Source organism: Bufo gargarizans, chromosome 2, assembly GCF_014858855.1.
Source record: "Bufo gargarizans isolate SCDJY-AF-19 chromosome 2, ASM1485885v1, whole genome shotgun sequence".
In the NCBI taxonomy this organism is placed as follows: Eukaryota; Metazoa; Chordata; class Amphibia; order Anura; family Bufonidae; genus Bufo; species Bufo gargarizans.
The window spans coordinates 609,775,263-609,797,164 of NC_058081.1; positions in this window are offsets into that span (position 1 = coordinate 609,775,263).

Genomic DNA, 21,902 nt, shown 5'->3' on the forward strand with positions numbered 1-21,902 from the left:
TACATGGATCGGATCCGCAAAACACATACAGACGTCTGAATGGAGCCTTACAGGGGGGTGATCAATGACAAGGGGGTGATCACGCATATAGACTTCCTGATCACTTCCCTGTCATTGATCACCCCCCTGTCATTGATCACCCCCCTGTCATTGATCACCCCCCTGTCATTGATCACCCCCCTGTAAGGCTCCATTCAAATGTCCGTATGATTTTTACGGATCCACGGATACATGGATCGGATCCGCAAAACACATACGGACGTCTGAATGGAGCCTTACAGGGGGTGATCAATAACAGGGGGGTGATCACCTCATATACACTCCCTGATCACCCCCTGTCATTGATCACCCCCCTGTAAGGCTCCATTCAGACGTCCGTATGTGTTTTGCGGATCCGATCCATGTATCCGTGGATCCGTAAAAATCATACGGACATCTGAATGGAGCCTTACAGGGGGGTGATCAATGACAGGGGGTTGAACAATGACAGGGGGGTGATCAATGACAGGGGGGTGATCAATGACAGGGAAGTGATCAGGAAGTCTATATGCCTGATCACCCCCTGTCATTGATCACCCCCCTGTAAGGCTCCATTCAGACGTCCGTATGTGTTTTGCGGATCCGATCCATGTATCCATGGATCCGTAAAAATCATATGGACGTCTGAATGGAGCCTTACAGGGGGGTGATCAATGACAGGGGGGTGATCAATGACAGGGGGTGATCAGGGAGTGTATATGAGGTGATCAACCCCCTGTCATTGATCACCCCCCTGTAAGGCTCCATTCAGACGTCCGTATGTGTTTTGCGGATCCGATCCATGTATCCATGGATCCGTAAAAATCATACGAACGTCTGAATGGAGCCTTACAGGGGGGTGATCAATGACAGGGAGGTGATCAGGGAGTCTATATGGGTGATCACCCCCCTGTCATTGATCACCCCCCTGTCATTGATCACCCCCCTGTAAGGCTCCATTCAGACATTTTTTTGGCCCAAGTTAGCGGAAATATATATATATTTTTTTGTTTGTTTTTTCTTCCAAAGTCTCATATTCCACTAACTTGTGTCAAAAAAAAAAAATCTCACATGAACTCACCATACCCCTCACGGAATCCAAATGCGTAAATTTTTTTAGACATTTATATTCCAGACTTCTTCTCACGCTTTAGGGCCCCTAAAATGCCAGGGCAGTATAAATACCCCGCATGTGACCCCATTTCGGAAAGAAGACACCCCAAGGTATTCCGTGAGGGGCATATTGAGTCCATGAAAGATTGAAATTTTTGTCCCAAGTTAGCGGAAAGTGAGACTTCTATGAACTCGCCATGCCCCTCATTGAATACCTTGGGGTGTCTTCTTTCCAAAGTGGGGTCACATGTGGGGTATTTATACTGCCCTGGCTTTTTAGGGGCCCTAAAGCGTGAGAAGAAGTCTGGGATCCAAATGTCTAAAAATGCCCTCCTAAAAGGAATTTGGGCCGCTTTGCGCATCTAGTCTGCAAAAAAGTGTCACACATGTGGTATCGCCGTACTCAGGAGAAGTTGGGGAATGTGTTTTGGGGTGTCATTTTACATATACCCATGCTGGGTGAGATAAATATCTTGGTCAAATGCCAACTTTGTATAAAAAAATGGGAAAAGTTGTCATTTGCCGAGATATTTCTCTCACCCAGCATGGGTATATGTAAAATGACACCCCAAAACACATTCCCCAACTTCTCCTGAGTACGGCAATACCAGATGCGTGACACTTTTTTGCAGCCTAGGTGGGCAAAGGGGCACACATTCCAAAGAGCACCTTTCGGATTTAACCGGTCATTTTTTACAGATTTTGATTGCAAACTTCTTCTCACACATTAGGGCCCCTAGAATGCCACGGCAGTATAACTACCCCACAAGTGACCCCATTTTGGAAAGAAGACACCCCAATGTATTCTGTGATGGGCATAGTGAGTTCATGGAAGTTTTTATTTTTTGTCACAAATTAGTGGAATATGAGACTTTGTAAGAAAAAAAAAAGAAATCCACATTTTCCGCTAACTTGTGACAAAAAATAAAAAATTCTAGGAACTCGCCATGCCCCTCACGGAATACCTTGGGGTGTCTTCTTTCCAAAATGGGGATACTTGTGGCGTAGTTATACTGCCCTGCCATTCTAGGGGCCCAAATGTGTGGTAAGTAGTTTGCAATCAAAATGTGTAAAAAATGGCCTGTGAAATCCGAAAGGTGCTCTCTGGAATGTGTGCCCCTTTGGCCACCTTGGCTGCAAAAAAGTGTCACACATCTGGTATCGCCGTACTCAGGAGAAGTTGGGGAATGTGTTTTGGGGTGTCATTTTACATATACCCAAGCTGGGTGAGATAAATATCTTGGCAAAAGACAACTTTTCCCATTTTTTTATACAAAGTTGGCATTTGACCAATATATTTATCTCACCCAGCATGGGTATATGTAAAATGACACCCCAAACCACATTCCCCAACTTCTCATGAGTACGGCGATACCAGATGTGTGACACTTTTTTGCAGCCTAGGTGGGCAAAGGGGCACACATTCCAAAGTGCACCTTTCGGATTTCACTGGTCATTTTTTACACATTTTGATTGCAAAGTACTTCTCACACATCTGGGCCCCTAGAATGCCAGGGCAGTATAACTACCCCACAAGTGACCCCATTTTGGAAAGAAGACACCCCAAGGTATTTTGTGATGAGCATAGTGAGTTCATGGAAGTTTTTATTTTTTGTCACAAGTTAGTGGAATATGAGACTTTGTAAGAAAAAAAAATTATCATTTTCCGCTAACTTGTGACAAAAAATAAAAAGTTCTATGAACTCACTATGCCCATCAGTGAATACCTTAGGGTGTCTACTTTCCGAAATGGGGTCATTTGTGGGGGTTTTCTACTGGGCATTGTAGAACCTCAGGAAACATGACAGGTGCTCAGAAAGTCAGAGCTGCTTAAAAAAGCGGAAATTCACATTTTTGTACCATAGTTTGTAAATGCTATAACTTTTACCCAAACCATTTTTTTTTTTTTACCCAAACATTTTTTTTAAATCAAAGACATGTAGAATAATAAATTTAGCGAAAAATTTATATATGGATGTTGTTTTTTTTTCCAAATTTTACAGCTGAAAGTGAAAAATGTCATTTTTTTGCAAAAAAATCGTTAAATTTTGATTAATAACAAAAAAAGTTAAAATGTCAGCTGCAATGAAATACCACCAAATGAAAGCTCTATTAGTGAGAAGAAAAGGAGGTAAAATTCATTTGGGTGGTAAGTTGCATGACCGAGCAATAAACGGTGAAAGTAGTGTAGTGCAGAAGTGTAAAAAGTGGCCTGGTCATTAAGGGGGTTTCAGCTAGCGGGGTTGAAGTGGTTAACAATTAATTGGTATTGAGACCCTATGACGGAATTAGAAACGCTAGTGTGAGAGTAGCCTTATGGATGTTCATTTAACTTTTAATGTTTGGATAATAAATTCAGAAATATGCTTATTTCTCCTGAGAGAGATCAGACTGTTCTCTGGGTTTAAGATATTTGCAACCTATAAGCAGGTCTGTAAGAAGTTATCTCCTAAATGGACAATTTTCCTCGAGGGCGACACAGATAAGTAATCGCCACATACTTGTCATTGTCAATCAGGGAAAATTAACCTGAAAAGTCTCCTTTCAACAAACACAAAAATGTTCCTCTGCTCACTCAGGGACCACTTTAGAAGGAAACTGTAGAAGAACAAAGTAGAGGAAGCTGAATAGATTGTAGAAATGAATTCTAGCAATAGAAACAATGAGAACGCTAAAAATAATGTATATTTATGTAGCACAACATATTTCACAGCACTTTACAGCCGTACAAACAAAACCAGACATTACATAGTAACTAACCAATCAACAATTAAAACAAGAAAAGTGAGGGCCCTGCTTTTGAGACCTTACTATCTATGAGTTAGTAGGGGTGGCACATGCAGTGGCCAGGTTTGTGGTGGCCCCAACGCTATACTGGATCCTTCGGACACTGTTTCGGTGTCACCATGCGTTGCTTCTCTCTGGAAGGGATGGTAAGGCATGGTGCACCCCAATGGGAAATAAGTCCAAAGAGTCAGGGTCTGCAGTAACCAGGGTGCTTCTTCACTGGAGGAATTCAGGTACAAAACAATATAGACAAGGCATAGGGCTGGCTTCTTCAGTCTCCTCCCTTGCAGAGGGGTTTGATGCTGATGAAAAAGATTAAACAATATCGGTAACAAAATACATATAGTCTTAGGTTCACATATAGTGATCCTATGTGAAAAGAGTACCTTAAAATAACGTATCCACTCAGTGTACATCAACATACACAAACCAAAGATAAACTGAGACTAAACAGGTTTTTGTAGCAAAATATAGATATACTTTATTGAATAATTGTCAAAAATATTAGATGTGATACATCGGATAAAAAAGTGGACTACATCTGAGGGGACATAACACAATAGACCAGTAGGTGGAGGACAATAATAAACAACCACAATTGGCTGGAATGCACACTAGGTACACTGATGCATGCAAAAATCACACAAATATCCAAGTCGTGTCAAAGTGCAAGTGCATATCACTGTAAGCATGAAGGAAATAACCATCAATACCCGGCATAAGCAGAGATGCATACATACATATAAGTTAGTTACTTAAATGGCCGTGTCCACTGTTAGTGAACGCAAACTCTATAAGAAAGGGATTGCAACAAGTAAATGCAACAAGTAATCCCTCTATCACATACACTCACCTAAAGAATTATTAGGAACACCTGTTCTATTTCTCATTAATGCGTCTATCTAGTCAACCAATCACATGGCAGTTGCTTCAATGCATTTAGGGTTGTGGTACTGGTCAAGACAATCTCCTGAACTCCAAACCGAATGTCAAAATGGGAAAGAAAGGTGATTTAAGCAATTTTGAGCGTGGCATGGTTGTTGGTGCCAGACGGGCCGGTCTGAGTATTTCACAATCTGCTCAGTTACTGGGATTTTCACGCACAACCATTTCTAGGGTTTACAAAGAATGGTGTGAAAAGGGAAAAACATCCAGTATGCGGCAGTCCTGTGGGCGAAAATGCCTTGTTGATGCTAGAGGTCAGAGGAGAATGGGCCGACTGATTCAAGCTGATAGAAGAGCAACGTTGACTGAAATGACCACTAGTTACAACCGAGGTATGCAGCAAAGCATTTGTGAAGCCACAACACGCACAACCTTGAGGCGGATGGGCTACAACAGCAGAAGACCCCACCGGGTACCACTCATCTCCACTACAAATAGGAAAAAGAGGCTACAATTTTCACGAGCTCACCAAAATTGGACTGTTGAAGACAGGAAAAATGTTGCCTGGTCTGATGAGTCTCGATTTCTGTTGAGACATTCAAATGGTAGAGTCCGAATTTGGCATAAACAGAATGAGAATATGTATCCATTATGCCTTGTTACCACTGTGCAGGCTGGTGGTGGTGGTGTAATGGTGTGGGGGATGTTTTCTGGGCACACTTTAGGCCCCTTAGTGCCAATTGGCCATCGTTTAAATGCCACGGGCTACCTGAGCATTGTTTCTGACCATGTCCATCCCTGCATGACCACCATGTACCCATCCTCTGATGGCTACTTCCAGCAGGATAATGCACCATGTCACAAAGCTTGAATCATTTTAAATTGGTTTCTTGAACATGACAATGAGTTCACTGTACTAAAATGGCCCCCACAGTCACCAGATCTCAACCCAATAGAGCATCTTTGGGATGTGGTGGAACGGGAGCTACGTGCCCTGGATGTGCATCCCTCAAATCTCCATCAACTGCAAGATGCTATCCTATCAATATGGGCCAACATTTCTAAAGAATGCTATCAGCACCTTGTTGAATCAATGCCACGTAGAATTAAGGCAGTTCTGAAGGCAAAAGGGGGTCCAACACCATATTAGTATGGTGTTCCTAATAATTCTTTAGGTGAGTGTATAGCAAATGGCCAAGTGTACTAAAAACATATAGCGTATACAGGCACCAACCACTTATACAAAAGCCTCAAACCATGAAGTAACATACCCATAAACCAGTAGTGTCCTTCGGCTAAAATGCCTTCCCCAGAGGAGAGCTTTGTGGTCAGAATAATAAGTTTAAATATAAACATTATTTTTTCAATACATAGGCTAATAAATATACAGATATAATATTTCTCACAGAGATTTTGCCACGTAGTATCTAGTCTAGACAATCCTCTGTCGGTGTAGGTTCCAGAATGATACATTTTACCTATATGAATACTGTCGGGGATATAAAGCAAATGCTTTATATAAAGGAAAGGATCAACGGAAAAATTTCAAAGGGAATTGATCCTAGAGGTGGACATATAAAACACCTAAAAAATAATTAGATGTTAATTTAATTATATTGTGCAATCAGTAAAACATGGTACAAGCGTCTATGCAAAAATATAACTGATTTATTATACAATAACTTAAAATACAATCAAACCTTAATCAATAGAAAAAACTTAATAATATGCAATAATACACAGTTATATGCAGTGCCCTAAATTCACCACTAGATGGCTCTAACACAAATACCAGCGTTCCTTATTACTTCTCAAACATAAGAATGTAATACAACCGTCTCGACCACAATTATGAGATATAAAACTCAATAGTGATAGGGATAGATACGAAGCCTTGCTCTGCTCAAACTATGACTAATCTCGGATATCGGGTAGTATTGCAACACAATTTATAAATTATCAGGCCAGATATTGACTATGGAATTTGAATATTCCAATCAGAGAGTTTCTCCAATATCAATATTAGATCTTTTATACAGTAATATGCATCTTTACTGGATAGTGATAATATTGATGTAGCACTTTTAGCATTATACATCTGCACTAACGCGTGGCGTTACTAAATATCAGGCCAAATAATTCAACCAATACTACACATAATAAAGTTATACGTTACCCGAGAATGCAGATGATATGCAGAGTCTATAAGAAATCAGCTCTCAAGTCTGTTCTGATCATTGAGATTTTTCTCCTGGGGTGTCTCTCCTTTCTTTCTTTTTTTCTTCTTTCTCCCTTTGGCCTCTTTCACACGGGCATTGCGGATGACGTAATGATGTGGTGAGCGCGGTGACATCAGCGCAGGTCCTGCTGAATGAAGATAGAAGATTCTTCTATCTTCATTCAGCAGGACCTGTGCTGACGTCACCACGCGGTGAATGCGATTGCATCATCAAAGGTCCTTTTGCAGTTCCTGAAAGAAGAAGAAAGAAGACGGTGCCGGCTGCGCGAACAAGTGGATGAGGTGAGTTAATTTTTTAATTTTTTTAACCCCTCAAGGCACATTTTAGTAAGCATTCTGTATTAAGAATGCTATTATTTTCCCTTATAACCATGTTATAAGGGAAAATAATACAGTGATTAGACTTTAATAGGGTTGCTCATCCCTATCATCTCCTAGAAACCATGCGTGAAAATCGCACCGCATCTGCACTTGCTTGCGGTTGCTTTCGATTTTCACGCAGACCCATTCACTTCTATGGGGCCTGCGTTGTGTGAAAAATGCAGAATATAGAACATGCTGCGATTTTCACACAACGCACAAGTGATGCGTGAAAATCACCTCTCATCTGCACAGCCCCATTGAAGTGAATGGGTCCAGATTAACGCATTGCACCCACGCGGAATTCTTGCCCGTGTGAGAGGGGCATTTCTCCTTGTGTGTGGTTTATTATTAAAAACTTATCAGTTAGACACACCTTCCTAGCTTGGAGTTTTCCAATCATTGTTGGTTAGGCATGTACATATGATAATGACTATGATGTCACTGTATTACCCAGAATACATTTCTGGTGTTGGTGTAATGTTACTTTTTCGTACCTAGGTGGCACTATTGCATAAGCTACTAGCATCATCACTAGTAAGGGTTAAATGTCCAGGTCTGATTTCATCTTACATTCCATACACATAACATAAGGAATCCTAAATCAGAGCTAAGGGTTTAACTTTGACACAATTACCAATTAAAGCATAGACAATCAGGTCCCAGTTAGACATCTCCTAAACTAATCAAATTTATGGTACCGATAAGAATATAATAAACCTTGTACTCTCATAGACAAGTGTGTCTCCTCTGTTACTCCAACGGTTGATTGATTGTCAGTTAAAAAAACACTATCTTACTAACAAAGTTTACACTTAAAATTCTTCTCATCATGCTTGAGGAGTGTATGCATTCCTAGTGATAAATATATAAGAATAGATGCATTGACGTCCTTCATAATATTCAACAACACAATACAATACATATGTCCTATTGATTATCTTATACTAAAACTTAATGTTCATTAGGCTACTTTCACACTTGCGTTCAGAGCGGATCATATAATGCAGAGGGTGGATCCGTTCAGAACGGATCCGTCTGCATTATATTGTAAAAAAAATTCTAAGTGTGAAAGTAGCTTCAGACGGATCCGTCCAGACTTTACATTGAAAGTCAATGGGGGACGGATCCGTTTGAAAATTGAGCCATAGTGTGTCATATTCAAACGGATCCGTCCCCATTGACTTACATTGTAAGTCTGGACGGATCCGTTTGCCTCCGCACGGCCAGGCGGACACCCGAACGCTGCAAGCAGCGTTCAGCTGTCCGCCTGCTGAGCGGAGCGGAGGCTGAATGCTGCCAGACTAATGCATTCTGAGCGGATCCGCGTCCACTCAGAATGCATTAGGGCTGGACGGAAGCGTTCGGGGCCGCTTGTGAGCCCCTTCAAACGGAACTCACAAGTGGAGCCCTGAACGCTAGTGTGAAAGTAGCCTTATACATATGAATATACATCACAGATTTTCTGCTTCATCAGTAGCCATTAAACCATAGGGATAATTAGTACCAGATGCGTCCAGAGAGTATCCTTATCTCAGTCATAAATCTATAAGGAGACAAGAATGACTCTTCTCAGACTGGCATATCTTATAGAGAAGAAACCTTATTAACCATGTCCTTTCCATGAACCTCTTCGACCTACGTAATATGTCACAATATGCCCACTTATAGGTAATCAAATCTACTATAATTAGGATATTTAGATATAAATGTTATACACCTATGAAAAAGGCACAACATTACATTGTAGCAGACTATCAGGAGAGACATTTGTGCTGCTGATTACTTAGCCTGGGTACAGGGAATGATCAAGCAACACATGCAAGTGTTTTTCTCATCTATTGGTAAATCAGAATACAACCTGAAATTCTGATGATTATGGCCAATACAGAGCGCATGCAAACAACACATTCAATGGGATGTCAGGCATCATTCACTAGTAAGGAAGAAAAAAACAACACTTAAGCCAGCATCATTATTATTGCCCTCCGTGCATGGACTCACTCCAGCTAGTGTGGTTGTAATCCAAGAAACAAAAGTAAGGCCGAATGCACACGGCCGTGTTTCACGGCCGTGAGCGGTCCGTGGAACCACGGGCTGGATTCCTGCTGAGGTTGCTATGATGCCGCAGTACAGTAATACACTGGTATAGATCATACCAGTGTACTACTGCATTGCGGCGGCAGCAGGAATCCAGCCTGTGGTCCCACGGACCGCTCACGGCCGTGAAAAACGGCCGTGTGCATTCGGCCTAAATGTCCAGCACAGGAGAATAAAATCTTGATTCTTTATTGGAAAAATGATAAAAAAATCGATCTCCACAAATCCAGTGTTCCTTTAAGGTTACTTTCACACTATCGTTTTGGCTTTCCATTTGTGAGATCCGTTCAGGGCTCTCAAAAGCGGTCCAAAATGGATCAGTTTTAACCTAATGCTTTCTGAACGGAAAAGGATCCGCTCAGAATGCATTAGTTTGCCTTCGTTCAGTCACCATTCTGCTCTGGAGGCAGACACCAAAACTCTGCCTGCAGCATTTTTCTGTCCACCATGTGGTGCGGAGAAAGACGGATCCGTTCTGGCACACGATGTAAGTCAATCTGGCACAATAGAAAACGGATCCGTCCCCCATTGACTTTCAATCCGTCATGGCTGTAGAAGACATAATACAACCGTATCCATTCATGACAGATGCATTCGGTTGTATTATGGTAGTGGAAGCATTTTTGCAGATCCATGACGGATCCGCAAAAAACTGTAATGTGAAAGTAGCCTAAGGCTGACGGGTTTCGATCAGAAAGATCTTAATCATGTCATGTATGTTGCATAAGGACGCCAGGTATATATTCACAAAATAAAAAAACACAAAATACAAATAATACAAAATACAAATAATAATGATCAGACTCCATTGGTGTCTACACTGTGGTTTTATTTATTTTTAAGGGCCCATTCACATGGTGGATTTTGATGCTGTCAAAATCTGCTGTATATAACGTGGCTGAAAATCACAGAGGTTTCTGTTGCAGTTGTTTGATTTGGATGCTGCAGGCCCACTTGTGGCTTAGCTCCATTAAATAGAGCTAAGGCTACTTTCACACTAGCGTTCGGGGCTCCGCTTGTGAGTTCCGTTTGAAGGCTCTCACAAGCGGCCCCAAATGGATCCGTCCAGCCCTAATGCATTCTGAGTGGATGCGGATCCGCTCAGAATGCATCAGTCTGCTGTCCTCCGCTCAGCAGGCGGACACCCGAACGCTGCTGATCCGGAGGCAAACGGATCCATCCAGAGTTACAATGGAAGTCAATGGGGGCGGATCCGTTCGAAGGTGACACAATATGGTGCATTTTTCAAACGGATCCGCCCCCCATTGACTTTCAATGTAAAGTCTGGACAGATCCGCTGGCCTGTGAACTGCAGCGCTATCTCTCATTAAAAACAATGGGAAGCAGACACCACATGGCTGCCAATAGAATTTTGTCAGGGTGAAAATTCTGTGGTGTGAATGGGCCCTAAGTGTTTTTTTCTGTTTCAGAATTTTTAGATCCAGATGCCTCTACAATTATTTAAAATGCATTGTATCCGATGTTCATGTATTTTACACTGTAAACTTAATTCCAAGTTTTTTGTTTTTTTTGCTACTAGTGTGCACTGCGGAGAGGAGTTAGCCCATAAGTTAATGGTAAGCACAAGATTACAATAACTGTACTTGTCTGGATACAAGATGAGATAGGGTTGGGCATGGAGGCATACAGGTTCCATATGAAATCCTGTGGCACATTTGTCACAGATGTTGTAGTTGAGCCTGTAGATCCTGCACACTCATAAGTTGTCGAACATGTTGTCCCAGCTGTTCCCATTAATGCTCATTTGCCAATAAATCTTCGACCAGGCAGGCAAAGGAAACGTTGCAATCTGGCGATGTTCCTGGGAAACCCTTGCTGTGTGTGGGCGAGAATTATTCTGCTGAAAAGTGCCAGCTGGAGGCGACACATGTGGCCACAGGATGTTCTGCACATATCACTGAGCTATTAGTGTCCCTCGTATCACTACAGAACCTCGATATGTCGCTAAAGATAATAAGGTTCCATTCTGTAGCAGTCCAGATTTTTCATTCATGACATCACGGCAAACAAAGGAGATAGTAGCTGGCTTTCAACGGCAGGACATGTAATGGCTGCTGTAACACGAAATTTCCTTCTGCTAAGCACCTGGAAATAGAACCAGGGGTGTGTAATGAAGGTGTCATCTGCATCAGTATGGTGAACAGTGAAACTGTGGTAACTGCTCGTGCTTGTCGGCGGATGAAAGAATCCTCTCTACTAGTGGTCTGCCTAGAGCCTGTTCGCCACGTGTGTGTGCCCTCGGCCACCTCCTAAAAGCTAGGCAAGAATAGCCTAGATGAGACCCAATCCTTGAAACAACCATTCTGATCCTCTCAGTCCAATGATGCGGCCCTCTCAAAGTCTGTCAACTGGACAAAATGTATTTCTGTACAGGCATGTCTAGTAGTCAACAATCTCTCAGCAAAATGTACACTACCCAAAAGTAGCCTCTAAGAGCCTTTTTATAGAGCAGGAAGAAAAAGAGCTTTTACACCTTCTTGTGGCAAGAACCAGTGTCTAATAAGACCACAACTATAATCAGACTGGGGTGCCTAGGGCCCACCAGTAAAATTCATTCTAGGGGCCCACTGTATTACTACATGCAACTGCTCTACATGATTGACTATAGTTGTCATTGAACAATTGTGAGAAGGCAGGTCCCTGGGGTAAGAGCATACTTTGTGGTCTACCTGTATACCTATAAGTCATCTCAGCCTCCTGATGTGTCTAAAATAATAATCTGGTTAGTTTCTTAAATAATCTACTCAGTTTTTTTTTATATGGCTGCCTAGGCTGATTGAGATGCTGTAGGCTGCCTTTCTGTATGTAGTACATTCACTTTGTTGTGCAAGGGGTGGGGAATTGTGGGCCGACCGGTGGATTCCTCTGTTCCACTGTGGGCCAGTCTGAACCTGTCTATAATCATTCCTGTGTAGATAGGGTTTAAACTTAATGTCAGTCAATATCTCTTTTCTGGTACCAGCAACTCTCATCATGTTGCTGGTACCAGCACATTCTAATGCATCTCCATAACCGTAGGTGAACTTTCTGGGTGTAAGGTATATTGAAATTCAATGAAAATAGACAACTCTGCTTGATATATTTTTGCTACGTCACGCCAGCGGAGTTAATAAGGGAGTGGGGGTCAAACAAGCAGGACTTTCGTCACTTATGCCTCATTCACTCGTCAGTGATTTGGATTAGTGAATGTGCAGCACGTCGGACCTGCAGGGTATTGCGAAGGGAGGTCACGGTTATGGGCAATCGAGGGTTACTCACTGTTTGTAGGAGAACCCTGGGCAGGCATGCACTAGTGAAGGAGAGGCTGACACAAAGTTCCTCTGGGGCACACTCTGTATGTAGGGACCAGGCCTGATGGTGGATGAGGTGCCCTGGATGTTGCAGGTGTTTTGAGTGCCTGGGGCAAGGTCCCTTTAAGGATCGTGACGCCAGTGCCTGTAACGGTGGCACACCGGTTTTCCAGTAGCAATAAGTGAGGTACACAGATAGTATGGTGAACCAAACTTTGCTTTACTGAAGAACAGTCCAACTTTGTACAATAAGATGGCAATACAGTCCCTTGCATCAAGTGCTTCACAAGCAGGCTTATTTCAATACTGGCAGGTACAATCTTGGCAAGGTACTCAGAGGATAACAATAATACACACTCAGACCAGGCTGTACCTTCTCCTCAGATCTAGAGTACACTGTTCCTAGAACTCCTGTCTGGTTTTCTATCCCAAGGCCCCCCCAGCTCCCATCACCACCCCCCCCCCTCCCCCCGTCACTACCTACTCACACCCCCGTCACTACCTAACCTCACCAAATGTCTAACGTGACGTAAAAACTTCCCTGTAACAAATATTGTGGCACGTAACCAAATGAAGTCGCAAAAAGTGTGTGTGTGACTTTTTTGGGGTAAGGAGCGGCTGTGACACGCCATGAGCTCTTATGCCTCTTTCTAGGCCATACGACATCACATCCATCAGTCACGTGGCCTAGGTGCAGCTCAGTCTCATTCAAGTGAACAGGGCTCAGTCTCATTCAAGTGATACCAATCACATTCTCCATCAAGTAGACAATGCTGTGCTTGGATAAACAGTGAGTGCTCCTTGAGCTCCTTAAACAGGTGATCAGCAAGGGTGCCAAGAGACGGACCCCCACCAATCTCATATTGATGCAGTGGCATAGGGATTGCCATAGCAACGGCTATAGAGCCCTACACCACTGGGGCACACACTACACACAGGCAGCCGTAACTACCTGCGTGTGTGACAGTTCATTTTCAAGTTAGTTAAATATGATTCTTGTTTCAGTTCAGGGCTTCACAGCAGCAGCAGCGGCAGACCAGGCCCCCTCGCTAATGTGATCTAGGATTTGAACCCACAACCTCCAATGTATGAGTGGCAAAGTGTACATCTATACACATGACAGCTGCCCAAACACATGCAGCTCTGCTACATCTATACACCATGACAGCTGTCCCAGCACACTCAGCTCTACTATATCTCTATATATGACAGCTTCCCCAGCAAACCCAGCTCTACTACATCTATACACCTGACAGCTGCCCCAGCACACTCAGCACTGCTATATCTCTATATATCTATCTACTGTATAGCAATACTTAGAGATATATAGATGTAGCAGTGCTAGGTGCGCTGGGGCAGCTATCATATATAGAGATATAGCAGAGCTGAGTCTGCTGGGACAGCTGTCATATAGAGATATAGCAGTACTGGGTGTGTTTGGGCAGCTGTCATGTGTATAGATGTAGCAGAGCTGGGTTTGCTGGGGCAGCTGTCATATATAGAGATATAGCAGAGCTGAGTGTGCTGGGACAGCTGTCATATAGAGATATAGCAGTGCTGGGTGTGTTTGGGCAGCTGTCATGTGCATAGATGTAGCAGAGCTGGGTTTGCTGGGGAAGCTGTCATATATAGAGATATAGCAGAGCTGAGTGTGCTGGGACAGCTGTCATATAGAGATATAGCAGTGCTGGGTGTGTTGGGGCAGCTGTCATGTGTATAGATGTACACTTAGCCAGCTATGACAGTAGAAGTCTCATATTTTTTCAGTTAGCAGCAAGGCATCTCTTATGGTCTTGTGGTTAGGTGCTCTGCCTCTGATACAGAAGGTCATGGGTTCGAATCCCATCCCAGCAGAAACTTTTTTGAAATACAAGCACTGACTCCATATATGGACATACAGGGCGGGACACAGGAAGAGGCTGCATCGCATGGCTGACATGGAGGTAAGTAGAAGTGTTTTTTTTGTTTTTATTTAATACCCGACTGTTACTGCCATGGGGGGAGCGGGAGGCACTTGATACTGGCACATGGGGGGGAGGGGTTGGCACCTGATACTGGCACATGGGGGGGGGGAGAGGCACTTGATACTGGCACTTTTTTTTGGTGGGGGGGATGGCACTATGATACTGGGACATGGGGGGAGGAGAGAGGCACTTGATACTGGCATGTGGGGGGGTTGGCACTTGATACTGGCACATGGGTGGGTTTGGCACTATGATACTGGCACATGGGGGGGAGAGGCACTTGATACTGGCACATGATGGGGGGGCATCTATGGGGACACTTACTGGCACATTATTGGAGGGCATCATGGGGGACACTAGGCCGGCAGCCTATCAGAGGCCGGACACTGAGGGGCATCTACTGGGGCACTATATATGGGGCATTTTATACTGGTACATTATGGGGGGCACTAGCAGGGAGGGGGGAGAGGAGCACTATGGGGGAATTTACTGGGGGCACTATATAGGGGTATTTTATACTGGGACATTATGGGGGCACTATGGGGACATTAGCTCAACTGGGGGCATTACAAGGGGGTATTTTTTGCACTGTCACATTATAAGGAGAATTATTACTACTGGGGGGCATTATGATGGGCGTTATTACTCCCCCATGGTATGATCCCCTTGTAGCAGCACCAGCCTCTCCCTGCTCTGCTATACCTCTGCCCCTTAATCCTTATTATGAAATCTTTCTCATTAGAATGAAGCACAACATCAGCTCCGCGGAGCCCCCGGCCAAAGTGTTGAAGCGGTGTCCGAGATCCCCAAGGGCCAAGTCAAGTAATTGTAAGTTTTCATATGAAATATGTTTATGTTATACACATATAGCCTACACTGTGCCACACAATATACAGTATACCGCTACACTGTGCCCCACAATATACAGTATACCGCTACACTGTGCCAAAGAAGTGGGGTTTACACAGGAGGAGGGAGGTGCGAAGCGCGCTGGGGGGGCCCCTTACAAATATTTGCTGTGGGGCCCAGTCACTTCTAGTTACGCCCCTGTATTGATGACCTATATTGAGGATAGACAAACAATATAAATCCTGAAAAACCCCTTTCACATATGTTATCTGTAACACCACAGATAACACGATATCTCTCTGTGTACAGATAATGTAGTATGGTACCCGTCTTACACTTAGACCATTTTCTACGCTTGAAACAGGAATAGAAAATGATTAATGAGACGGGACTGCCGGCCTGTTCCCATCCCTGCCCACGTAATGCCCACAGTTTTACTCTTTATTCTCTATCAATACTTTTTATTAATTTTTAAAAGAAGAAACATACATGATTATGAATAAAAATCGGCTACACAGTCAGCGCTTTACATAGCCACATTGGCAGCATCAACTTAGCCGAAATCAATACAGCAATAAATACACGACAAACGAAATAGACTAGAGACATACAGTGCAGTCATTAGACAGTATTTATACAGGTATCATCTTGTACTACAGGCCATCATTCTACATATGAGCATATTCGTCAAGGGATGGTACTGCGAGCGGAGAAGACCTCCAAAGGCCCCCTTCCCTCTCAAACCTCATCGATGCGTCTCCAGCTCCCGCCGACACACGCTCATGTATATAAGTGGAATTTAGCCTACGGATAATCTCCGTTAAGCTAGGGACATTCCGTGATTTCCAATTTTGGGCTATGGCCAATTTGGTTGAAAGAAAAAGGTGTCCCAGCACCACCCTCCCCTCACAAGGTATCCTAACCAAATTGATCCATAAAAGGGCCAATGAGGGGGATGGCAGGAGCTGGAGACCCAGCAAATCCGAAGCAAGAAAAAACATAGCATTCCATGTATCCTGTAACATAGGACAGGACCACAAGATATGGTATAGCGTACCTCTCTGTCCACATCCCCTCCAACATAAATATGAGGAATCAGGAAAAATATGACTCAGGCGGTCAGGGGTATAATACCACCTTAGTATGGTTTTCATCAAGGACTCTTGACTTTTGAAATAAAGAAAAAGACCGAGGACCACTGCTCATCAGAGAACATTAGCCCTAAGTCTTTTTCCCAAGTAAGTAGTGGAGTCGTTTTAACGAATGATCCTTTATCCCTCAGCATCATATACAAAGGCCGCAATCGTGTGCCTTGTTGCGGGGCGAGTCACCAAAATGTAAACACTTCCTGGTTACACATAAGATTGAACGGGGAATTAGCAGTCAGAAAATGTCTAATACACAAGTATTTGTAAAAATCTGTGTGTGGAATCAAAAATCGTCTATGAAGATGCTCAAAGGAGCAAAGGGTATCTGAGGTAAATAACTTGGAGAGGAGGTCTAATCCGCTCAACGCCCAGGAAGAAACCGAAATGTTTGGGATAAGATAATTGAGTACCGTTATAGGGGTATAGGGTGGAAAAGATCCGGGCTCCCGGGTACATATTTTATGAAATTGAGACCAATTTTCCAATGCCATAGATACTATTGTCGGGACAGGTGGTCGGTTGAATGTCGGGTAAAGGGCTGCCAGTAAAAGGGTTTTTAAGCTACTACCAGGGGATAACGTTGTTTCTATATGTACCCACTGTTTAGCATAATTATCCACCCACCATTCCCTTAGTTGTGATATTTGCGAGGCCAAAAAGTACTCGTAAATATTCGGAAGGCCCAGCCCGTCCTGAGATTTAGCTCTCTGCATTATTGTAGTTGCTATTCTGGGTCAGTGCCGTTTCCAAATCAGTGCATTAATTAGCTGAGTACACTTCTTAAAAAAACTAATTGGAGGAGTGATAGGCAGTGTCTTAAATATATATAGAAGTTTAGGAAGGGTGAACATCTGGAAAGATGCAATGCGGCCTACCCAAGACACCTCATATTTAGCTAAATTATCAAGGTCCTTCTCTAAAACCCCTAAAAGTGGGACATAGTTTGCAACGTATAACTTCTTAAATGACGCTGTCAGCTTTATCCCCAGATAGTCAATTTGGCTATCTTGCCAATCTAGGTCAAAGGTATCTTTCAACATCTTCATCTGGGTAGGAGGGATATTTATTGAAAGGGCCTGAGATTTAACAGCATTTAGTTTATAAAAGGAGAGTTCTCCAAATCGAGATATGATATCTATAGCAGCTGTAAGGGATGTTTGGGGTTTTGACAACGTCAAAATAATGTCGTCTGCGTATAAGCTGACTTTATGTTCTATGTCCCCTATACTAACTCCTTCTATGTCCGGACACTGACGTAGGGCTTGAGTTAACGGCTCTATGGTCAAAATAAATATCAAGGGAGACAAGGGGCAACCCTGGCGGGTACCATTAGTTATATCAAAGGGGTCCGAAAGCACCCCATTAACCCATACTCTAGCGCTTGGTTGGGTGTAAAGTGCCCTGATAGCCGCCAGTTTTACTCTTTATTCACACATACGTGGATTTTCACGGACCACGGTCCGTGAAAACCCATCCTGCTGTCATTAATTGCTATGACGCCGTGCGCTTCGTGCTGCCGCCGCTGTACAGTAATACACTCGTATAGATCATACGAGTGTATTACTGTACAGCGGCGTTAATACCTAGATCCTCTTGTGCAGCGAGCTCCTGAGCATCTAGTGCAGAGGATGGGAGTGGTAGTGGCCCTGGGGTTCGGTGCAGTAAAAGTTGGTGTGAATGAATCAGGCAGACATAAGAGAACATCAAATGTCTTTCTTTTACTGAGTGCAAAGGATAACTTGCGGTACATCCAGCACTAGTAGGTACAAGGTGCATTTTCTTTCACCAGCAGATGATGGTGGCTGGTTAGATGGCAATTGATGGCCCTCAGAAGTATGGTAGCTGACAGTCTTCCTCTCCTGATTCCTCTTCACTACGGCTTTAACTGGCACCTGTGGCTGTAGGTGTCCCCTACATAATGCAGGCCTTTAGGTTTACCTGAATTGGGCTATGGTGAAAGGTATCTTAACTCTTACTCCATCATCTTGCAGCAGTGTCTGATAAGCTGGGGTAGCAGGTCACAGTGCCGCTGTAGCCTTGATGGCCTTCTGAAGCCCTTGGACCTTTCCATCTATGTGGAGCAGTTTTCCTCACAGACAAGCTGATTTCTGGTCCTATGGCCCTTGGAGCAGGAGCTGATGGACGTGCTTCCTCACTCCAGGCTTGCTAAGCTAACTCTCTGTGGAACTATCTAGAGCTCCCCCACCTGGCAGGAAGTCGGACCAGCCCACTCCTACCAAGAGGGGAGGAATGGAATAGTACCGCCAATGGTAATGCCAACCATATCTTATCATTCCTGAAGCATATGGTAGATACAAAAAGCCATCTTACACTTGATATATACGGTAATAAACAATTGCAGATGCCCTATCTAGGGTATTGCACTTGTAATAGTGCACCTCTTTAGCCCTACACTGGAAGAGTATCTCCCATATGCCACCCCCATACACAGTTAGAGTGCCTTCCTTTGTGCCCCCCACACAGTATTACTGTCCCTTTTATAGCAGAGGTGTAGCTAGGCATTCCTTCAGCTTAGGGAAAATGCCGTTGGGCCCCTCCCTACCCACCAGTTCTCAGGGTCGTATTTTTCCCTGCATAGTGGGACTTCAGAACTGTTGCATTCACTTGAATTGAGCAGTGTTGCAGTTGCCTGCACAAGTCCGCAGTATTGAAAAGTGGATCTGTAGCACTTTTTTCAGGACCAGTGGGGATCCCCACGGTTGAAGCCCATGTATAAGAAAGTGAATGCATATCCAAACATCATTTACAGTGTAGGGAATATGTCTTTTTAAAAAAATAAGTAAAAATAAATGATTTTAGATGTACATAAGTATATGGGGGCACATTTAATAAGACCAGTGTTTTATACGCCGGTCTCAATAAAGGCCCATAGCTGGCAGAGTATCCGCCAAAGTTATGAAGAGGCGCAGGTCTCTACATAACTTCGGCGCATCCAGTGCCAGTTCTAAATATAAGAGAGCTTCCGAGCTGTCTTACATTTAGACATATTTCTACGCTTGAAACAGGCATAGAAAATGGTAAATGGGACAGGACTGCCTAGTTTTTTTTGGAGGTGTGGTCCTAAACTTTTTTTGGAGGTGTGGTCCTGAAAGACAGCCTGTTTCAGTTTATTACGGTTAGCACTACCAGGCATATGGGTCACTACAGAGGGGCAAGGGGGGGCAATTTTTCTCCCCCCCCCCCCCGTGTTCAACCCCCCCTCGGCTGATTCACCTACCTTTCCCTTTAAAACGTAATGCTCTGGCCCCGAATCTGCGCAAATCATCACAGTTCCGTCAGTCAATTCTGGTTTGCAGGAGTGGCGGTGGGAAGTGGAAGCCAGGACTAGGAAAAACAGAGTACACAGTAGCACAGCGCTGCAGCTGCGCTGAGATAATCAAGGCTATTCCTGGCTACTGAAACCAGGCCTCCAGTAAAAATTTAAGGAGGTGTGACAGCCCTGATTGCAGCTTGCAGGATGCCTGGTGGTGTGCTGCTGAGTAGAGTGCATTATCATTGTGAAGGGGAGGGGGTGGGGTGCTATTAATTGCATTGTATCTGGAAGGACTGTGTGTGGGGGGGGGGATACAGTTAGAAGATCGCTTTGCACCTGTCACAACAGGAGCTTGCCTAGTAAACACAGGGCCATACATCACTTATTAACTCCTCCCTTGCCAATCCACCTAGCTCCATTGCAGTGTGTTATTCTTTGAACTTTTTTTTTGTCCATGAAGGGGTTAATTAAGTTTTTTTTTTTTTGGGGGGGGGGGGGGGTTTGTGCATATTGTGTTTGGGAGCCATTTAACAAGTTTGACCAGTTCGGTTTGAGCGTGGTTGTGGTTGAGTGTCATCCACTGATGCCGATAACAGTATGTCATCCACAGATGCCCCCATAACAGTGTCATCTACAGATGCCCCCATAACAGTCATCCACAGATGCCCCCATAACAGTGTCATCTACAGATGCCCCCATAACAGTCATCCACAGATGCCCCCATAACAGTGTGTCATCCACTGATACCTCACAACAATGTCATCCACTGATGCCCATAACAGTGTTATCCACAGATGCCCATAACAGTGTCATCCACAGATGCCCCCATAACAGTGTCATCCACTGATGCCCATAACAGTGTCATCCACTGATGCCCATAACAGTGTCATCCAAAGATGCCCCCATAACAGTGTCATCCAAAGATGCCCCCATAACAGTGTGTCATCCACAGATCCCCCATAACAGTGTGTCATCCACAGATCCCCCATAACAGCAAATGACTGAATAGCTTCTTTTGTAAGTAAATAGTTTTATTATATATTATATATCCCTGCATACCGCCATACTCTTGTATTTTGTAATCTTATTTATTTATACTTATTTTGTTTTTTTCAGTAGTATGCCCCCTAATTTTTGACTGTGGTATCTATGTGCCCCCCCCCCCCCCCTATATATTGTTCCTAGAGTCGCCACTCACTGCTACCAGGGATTGGGGCGGTAGTGGGTTGGTTCAGCGCTAATTACTGATGGCACAATATGGGTAAATTATATATACTGTGGGCACTGGGGGGCCATTACTTACAATTGGGCCACCAAGGGGCCATTCTTTATACTGGGGGGCACTATGGGGCACATTATGTATACTGAGGCCACCGAAGGGGTTAGGATTTAATAAAATAAAGCCAATAAAATTCATAAATTTTTAATGGCCAATCTTTAACAGCCATTAAAAATTCATGCAAAACGCCCATTTAAAAAGGCCAGAAAATGGATGCACAAATGGTTGAATGGAATGTGTCTGTTTCAATGGCCTTTTTTTCCACTGTTGTGTGAATTTAGCTTGAGAGGTGTGTCCCAATACGTGTCCATATAGTGTACTACTGTCAGTCCTAATTCCCATTAAAAACAGCACAAGACAGGGTTATCTTTGCCTCCCCTCTTGTACATTAGTAATGGAACACCACCTTTCCTCCATATGAGATTACTCACATAGCAAATAGATTATTATTATAGACCCTAGAGGAGCACAAATGTTCATCAGTTGCTGTTAAGCTATAGCTGTTGTGGGGTTTTGCTCTGGTAGATAGGGTACGCGGGCGCAGTACAGAGGCAAAATACAAGTTCTTAACTCAA